Source organism: Macrobrachium nipponense, chromosome 39 (assembly GCF_015104395.2).
Source record: "Macrobrachium nipponense isolate FS-2020 chromosome 39, ASM1510439v2, whole genome shotgun sequence".
NCBI lineage: Eukaryota > Metazoa > Arthropoda > Malacostraca > Decapoda > Palaemonidae > Macrobrachium > Macrobrachium nipponense.
The window spans coordinates 30832822-30840321 of NC_061099.1; the positions used below are offsets into that span (position 1 = coordinate 30832822).

General features: G+C 36.0%; 1 protein-coding gene across 7 annotated transcripts in view; it reads left to right on the top strand.

Moving 5' to 3' along the window:
• The window catches only part of LOC135210252 (balbiani ring protein 3-like), a 524789-nt gene that overhangs the window by 469417 nt on the left and 47872 nt on the right, over positions 1-7500 (top strand). The gene's annotated exons all lie outside the window — the stretch shown is intronic.

Below are 7500 nucleotides of genomic sequence, written 5' to 3' on the forward strand. Positions count from 1 at the left end.
TTTCCTTTTACTCGCCTCTTTTTTTTCCTGCTGATAATTTAATTCTCGACTTGAGACCAAGCACAATTTGCGCGCGCACAATTTACCAAGCGTTCGGCTTCGCGCGCAATCTTAGAAAATATAACTAACGAAGAAATTTGTTTGTAAATTATTATACCTTCGAGAAAAATAAATTGACAAGGATATTTGTTGATAATTATTATGATTTCGCTGTGGACGGGAGCAGTTAATGACTGCTTGAGAGTTCCAATATTGACAAAACCTTATTCAGTGGAGATTGCGCAATCCTGTTCATAGGCTTATGTAACATGCACTTCTTGCTGTGCTGTTTAAATATAATATAAGCTTTAATATGTACTTATGCCAGTGCTCTTCAAGTACAATATAAGTTTTAACATGTACTTATTCCAGTGCTGTTTAAGTATTAGCTTTAATATGTACTTATTCCAGTACTTTTTAAGTATAACGTTTTAATATGTACTTCTTACTGCGCTGTTTAAGTATAATATAAGTTTTAACATGTACTTACTCCAGTGCTGGTTAAGTAAAATATAAGTTTTAACTTGTACTTGTTCCAGTGCTGTTCAAGTATAATGGAAGTATAAGTTTAGCTCGTGGTACAATATGACGAAATATGAATTAAATCGTCTTTTTTTTAAATTACATAAATTCTTGTATTTGTGGCTTAACCTTTGACAGGGAAATGCGTATGGGTGTGGGGGGGGGGGGGTGTAAAAATCCCCCCCGCAAGAGTTTAAGGGAAAGAATCTAATTGAATCATTCTAATGTAATTGGCCACCAGAAAAATGGCAGACATTCGTTGCAATAAACGGCAGTCGCTTTCTCAGGATTCGCTGAGAACGAAGGGGGAAAAATATCCTGGAAGAGACTCTCTCTCTCTCTCTCTCTCTCTCTCTCTCTCTCTCTCTCTCTCTCTCTCTCTCTCTCTCTCTCTGACCTGATATTTTTGCAACCAGTCTTGTAGTTGGATGCTGGTAAATATTAGGATTAGTTTTCTTTCTTGACTGTAGCAGCATACGCTATTGTTGTCCAACCCCCCCCCCCCCTCTCTCTCTCTCTCTCTCTCTCTCTCTCTCTCTCTCTCTCTCTCTCTCTCTCTCTTGCTTTGACCTGACATTTTTTTTTGCAGACAGTCTTGTAGTTGGATGCCGGATTAGATTTCTTGCTTGTCTATATCAGACACTGTTGTTATCCTCTCTCTCTCTCTTCTCTCTCTCTCTCTCTCTTTGTGGGGAACGCAGTGCTGTATTTTAATCTCCCTATGTAACCTGTTAGTCGTATTTTTTTTTCATGAAAGGGTTTGAAAACGGAAGCAGTATGGAGGCGAGAATAACAACATTGTTTGTAAAATCTCACGAATGCAAGGATAAAGCAACGTCTATATATTGAGACAACTGGATGCACACCTAAGCGGAAAAATCACACGAGTTATCGATCTTACAGTAGTATAAAAGCAAGATGTAATACTCTACTCCAGAAATCACCTCTATTTATACAACTAACTATAGTAGATTCACATCAACCGTGCTTCTGATGTCTAGGCCACTCCCTTACGATGCTCCTGATTGGCTGTTTAATAAGCCAGTCACAGTACTGGAAACTCTCCTCAGTCTCTCTCGAGAGTTCAAACAGGCAGGATGTATGTCTTTCAAAAGAATCCCTCAGGAGAGGTGGAACATACATCCTGCCTATGTGAACTCTCGAGAGAGACTGAGGAGAGTTTCCAGCCCTGTGACTGGGTTATCAACAGCCAATCAGGAGCGTCATAAGGGAGTGGCCTAGACATCAGATGCACGGTTGATGTGAATCTACGATAACCCTTCGGCACTTAGCTTCGACCTCTTTCATTCCCTTTTACTGTATTTCCGTAACTTAACTTACGTAGAGCAGCTGCGAGATTTTCCTCTTGTTACACCTTTCAAACTTCTTCACTGTCAGTTTACCTTTCAGCGGTGAATGACTCCATAGGTCCCACCGCTTGGCCTGTGGCCCTAACTCTACGTTCTTCTATTCTGTTCTACAGCTAACGGAGGAAAATGAAAGCGATTTAAGGCCACGTCTGTGAATTCTTGATTCATTCTCCCGAAGATGTTCGAAAGAGATTTAAAAGTAATCCACGTTCATTCCTTCCGTCTCGTCTTGCTTTCTCAAAGTAGTACCCGAGGTAATCCCAAACGGCTGATCCTCGCATGGAAGAGCTAATCCAAACGTAATAGCATTTGATTGAATTAAAATGTTTACGTACCCATTTTAATTTTTTTTTTTTTGGGGGGGGCGGTGTGTGTTAAGGGTGTTAAACCGAATCTTCTTTTTAATCTTTTCTTCCATTGTATGTAGCTTGCTTGAAAATCCCCTAAAGTTCGGGCGAAAGATCTTGCACTTTTCTCGTGCTCTGATATTCCGTATGTGTATATATAAACGCTTTTATTCTAGTGAGAGAGGTTATATATATATATATATATATATATATATATATATATATATATATATATATATATATATATATATATATATAGACTGGTAAAAATGTTCTGTAACAACAGAATTCCATCTAATAAAGGGAGCCCATAAAAAATATATATATAGATATATTATATATATATATATAATATATATATATATGTGTGTGTGTGTGTATGTGTGTGTGTCTGTGTGTGTCTGTGTGTGTGTGTGTGTATGTGTAATTTACAGTTGAATGAGCAGATGCATAAGTTTCTGACCAGTTTATTTACAGTTGTTTGACTTTCGATAATTGCTCTCTCTCTCTCTCTCTCTCTCTCTCTCTCTCTCTCTCTCTCTCTCTCTCTCTCTCTCTCTCTCTGTATGTATGTACTAATAAAAGAGATCCCCCATTGTGAGCCTCACACTTCTATTATTTCAATCATAAGATGAGACTCTATCAATGTTTCTCCTTCCTATTCACCTTCGTGTTACATTTAATTCCATTTCTCTCGGAAGTCATATTCGAAGAACGTGTTTTGCATACAAATTAAAATTCCTTTTTATTCTTTATCGATTTAGCTGATGCAATGTTACGCATATTTCTTGCCTTCTCATCTGTCATTGACTTGAGGATTCGATACCAGCTTGGCACTTTTTGCGAAGAGGGATAGTTAAATGTGGAGTGTGGAAACCGCAGACTTTTTATATATTGCTTTTTGTCTCCTAGCAGTCATGGTTTGCTTATTAAATTTTGTGCAATGATTGCAGTCGTATCCCTTGCAAAGGACTTGTTCAGAAAGTAATGATAATTCTTAAATTCTTGTTTATTTTATATATATATATATATATATATATATATATATATAGATATATATATATATTATATAAATATCATACTCATTCATACATGTGTGTATGAACCTTGTGAGTTTGTGTGTGTGTATATATATATAATATATATATATATATATATATATATATATATATATATATATATTATATAGAGAGAGAGAGAGAGAGAGAGAGAGAGAGAGAGAGAGAGAGAGAGAGAGTATATTTACATTATATATGTATATATACATCTGTCTATATATAAAACCGTGTAGACGTTTCTATTCATATATACAGATTTCGTTATCACAGTTTTTTTTCTTCTTCTTCTTCTGAAACACAATTTCGCTCCACTTACATAGAAACTGGTGTGTACAGTCATTTTTCGAGCAGCAGTTACAGAGCGGAGTGCTGAAATATTAAGGGGAGGGGGGGGGGGGGACGTTTTTCCATGCATGTTTACTAACCTGCCGGTTGACTCTCGCATCTAGAGAAGGTAGACGAAGAAGAAGAAGAGGAAGAAAAAGAAGAAGAAGTCGAAAAGGGAGCGTAAACTTAATTAAATTTTACCGTGTTTATACACCAGGCAGCTGCACTATTCACGATTTTTCCTTCTCTCGGGACTCGACTCGCTGGGCAGATGTGTACAAAGACTTTGAGGGAATAGCTTGTCAGAATTCTTCCGAAAGTTTCATGCATTTTAGAGGCTCTCTGTCATTGTGTGCGTCTCGTCGTCTCCGTCCAGGAGAGTTTCACAATGTTTAGACATATTCCTTTCACGGCCGCTATTGCTCGTGTCTTTTCAATGGGAATACTTAGGTCCTAGAGTCGTGTTCTTCAGATATCATGCGAACTCAATCTCTCTCACACACATACAGATACATTCTGTGTTCATATTCTATTTTGTAAAAAAAAAAAAAAAAAAAAAAAAAAAAAAATTAATTTTCATTGCTCTAAGCTTTCAATACAATTTTCCGCTTACTCGAGGAGTAAGCCTACAAACTACTTTGTTGTTGTTGTGGAGGGTGGTTTTTTTTTGGGGGGGGTGTTAGGTAAGGTCTATGGAAGAGCCTAAAAAGGTCTGAAAAAGGTGTTTCGCGTTGAGTTAAAGATACGGGAATTTTGGGATGGGATGTTTATGATTTATTTTAAAAGTTAGGAATGTAATATTAACAACTTATACGCGAGGTGAAAATACTGCACGCGTCCCGAGTAAGCTGGAGGTCGGACCACGCTTTCCTTTTTTTATATAAATTTGTCCCGTCATTCAACCTTTGTTAAGAAGTACATATGCGGCAACATATATTTTATTTTTCCAGCAAGGGGTTAATGTCGTCAGTATACCTCACTTGGCATACTGTAGGCATTACTTAGTAGACAGTAACCTATTCACGTTAAACGAAAACCAGGCAAGAAATAATGGATGGAAACTAGAACTGAAGAGATACAACACATCCCATTGTGGGAACTTCTTCACATACAAGATATGTGAGACGTGGAATAAACTGCCACCAGAAGTTGTAAACAGCAACAGTGTGGAAGAGTTTAAAAGAAACCGAGACAAAATCATTAGGAGGACACTATGAATGAACATTAAAACCTGCTCCTTGAGATAAGTGAGCACACGATGCCTCCTCTGATGGACTAACAAGTCTTTGAGACATCCTAATCCTTGTAACCCCATTTAACCCGTAAGCCCTTATCTGCTGTCCAACCACTCCAACTCCCTCTGTTCACCGACTCAAGTGCTGGATGAGAAAAGTCGAATTAAATCACTATTTTATATTTCTTCTCCTCTGTGAGAAACGATTCTTCGTTAAAAAAAGTTCGTATTTTGTTTTATTATTATTATTATTATTATTATTAATTATTATTATTATTATTATTATTATTATTATTTTGGAACACCGAAACTAAATTTAAATACACGTCTGACCCCAGCCACCCATCCCCTCCTGTACCTCTAACCAACGCCAGTCAGTCCATAGGTACGGCACCGTTCCTTGGCACTTCAGTGAGAATTGTTTTAGTCCCACTTGGAATTGGTTTAACTCTCTACCTCCCCAGTAATGGCTTCTATAAATTTCATCGGAAAACCCGGAGTGAAAATAAATTTTTCCCAACCGTTCGCTCCCCTGCCTTGGGAGGTACATTTCCATGGGTGTATTATGCAGATTTATACGCCAGATATATATGTTTGGCTTCGAAAACCTAATACACATTATGTTAACTGTGGGGAAGCACCGTTTCCCACCAGCACTATTCCTGGAAAGGATTGTACGGCAGCGATTTTGTTTTAAATTTAAACGGGGGCTGTTATGCTTCAAGTTCTGTGGTGTGGACTGTTTCGTTAAACTTCAAAAAAAATCATTTACTTTTCGCTGGAGATTATTTATCATTTTTTTAAAAGTAAGTTTCAACCTCCTCATTTTCAGTACATTATATGACCATACATACGTGTACATAGTATGTGTATATATGTATGCATGTTTTTTGCTTGAGATTATCGATTATTTTTACAAGTAAATTTTGGCGTCCTCATGTTCAATACGTCTTATGACCACACATACGTGTACATTTATGTATATGTATATCTGCATATTCATATATATACACTATATATGTGTGTTTATATGTATTCATATATATATATATATATATATATATATATATATATATATATATATAAACGAATACCACAGGAAAATGATAGGCAAAAAGTCAGTACCAAGCGCTTTCGCCTTTCTTCAGGCATTGTCGAGGAGAAAAAAAAAAAAAAAAAACTCATCATTTGACCAATACCAATTTCACGTGAAGCTCATGTTACCCTGGTACCAACACTTCTGTTCCTGCGTATTATAACGTATGTATAATACATTAATTTCGTCTTGGGCCCCACCCTAATCCCTTCTCATCCTCGGTCCCACATTTGATTGAAATGAAAGCCATTTGCCTCCTGGTCCAGGTCATCGATTGATAGCTGCTTGAGACTCCATGATCCGACATTGGATCATTCCACGGAAGTTAATAGACTCATCTTTCGTTGGAAATGACCTCTCTCTCTCTCTCCTCCTCTCTCTCATCTCCTCCTCCTCTCCTCTCCGTCTATCTCTCCCTCTCTTATCTCTCCTCCTCTCTCTCCATCTCTCTCATACAACATTTCTCCATGTTATCAAGATAAATCTTTAGCAGGAATGGCTGATTTCGCTCTTACTCTCTCTCTCTCTCTCTCTCTCTCTCTCTCTCTTCTCTCTCTCTCTCTCTCTCAGAGGGTACATTGAATTCGACGTGAAATGATATTTGCGACTCAATATTTGTCAATATAAGAAAGTCACGCGTGTACAATTAACAAAAACACACGTGTATATATCTATATTATATAATATATAATATATATATAGAATAATATATATATATATATATATATATATATATATATATATTTATATTTATATATATTTATATATATATATATAATATATAGATATATATATATATAATATATATGTGTGTGTGTGTGTGTGTGTGTGTGTGTGTGTAGTAAATATATAGGTGATATATATTTACTATATAAACACATCAACAAGCAAGCATTCACATGGGTATTTTAGCGAATACCTCCCCCTCCTGCTGGCTGCTTAAACTGATAGACATGAATTTCGGTCTGGAGACAATCAACTTATTTCTGCGCAGGAGCCTTTTTTTTTTATTTTTGCGCGCCTTCAGATGCGGGCGGATCCTCTGGGCCGGCAATTTAGTTACCTTTGGACCAGGCGGAACCTCCCTGCAATATTAATTTTAATCTGCCGTGTCGGGGGCGGGGGCCAGCTCTTTCAGACAGAAATCATGTTACAGTTTTTGCGCAGCGAATTATTATTATTATTATTATTATTATTATTATTATTATTATTATTATTATTATTATTATTATTATTATTTATCATTTTTCTTGGAGTTGACGTTGTTCTTAATTTGTCATTTTATGGCATGTTATTTTTATTATCTTTATTTAAGCATGTATTTTATATAAAAGTTTGTTAATAATTATTATTATTATTATTATTATTATTATTAGTTATTATTATTATATTATTATTATTATTATTGATTATTCTTGGAGTTGATATTGTTCTTAATTTGTCATTTTACTGCATTGTTTTTATTATCTGATCGTGTATTTTATATCAAAGTGTATTATGATTTTGA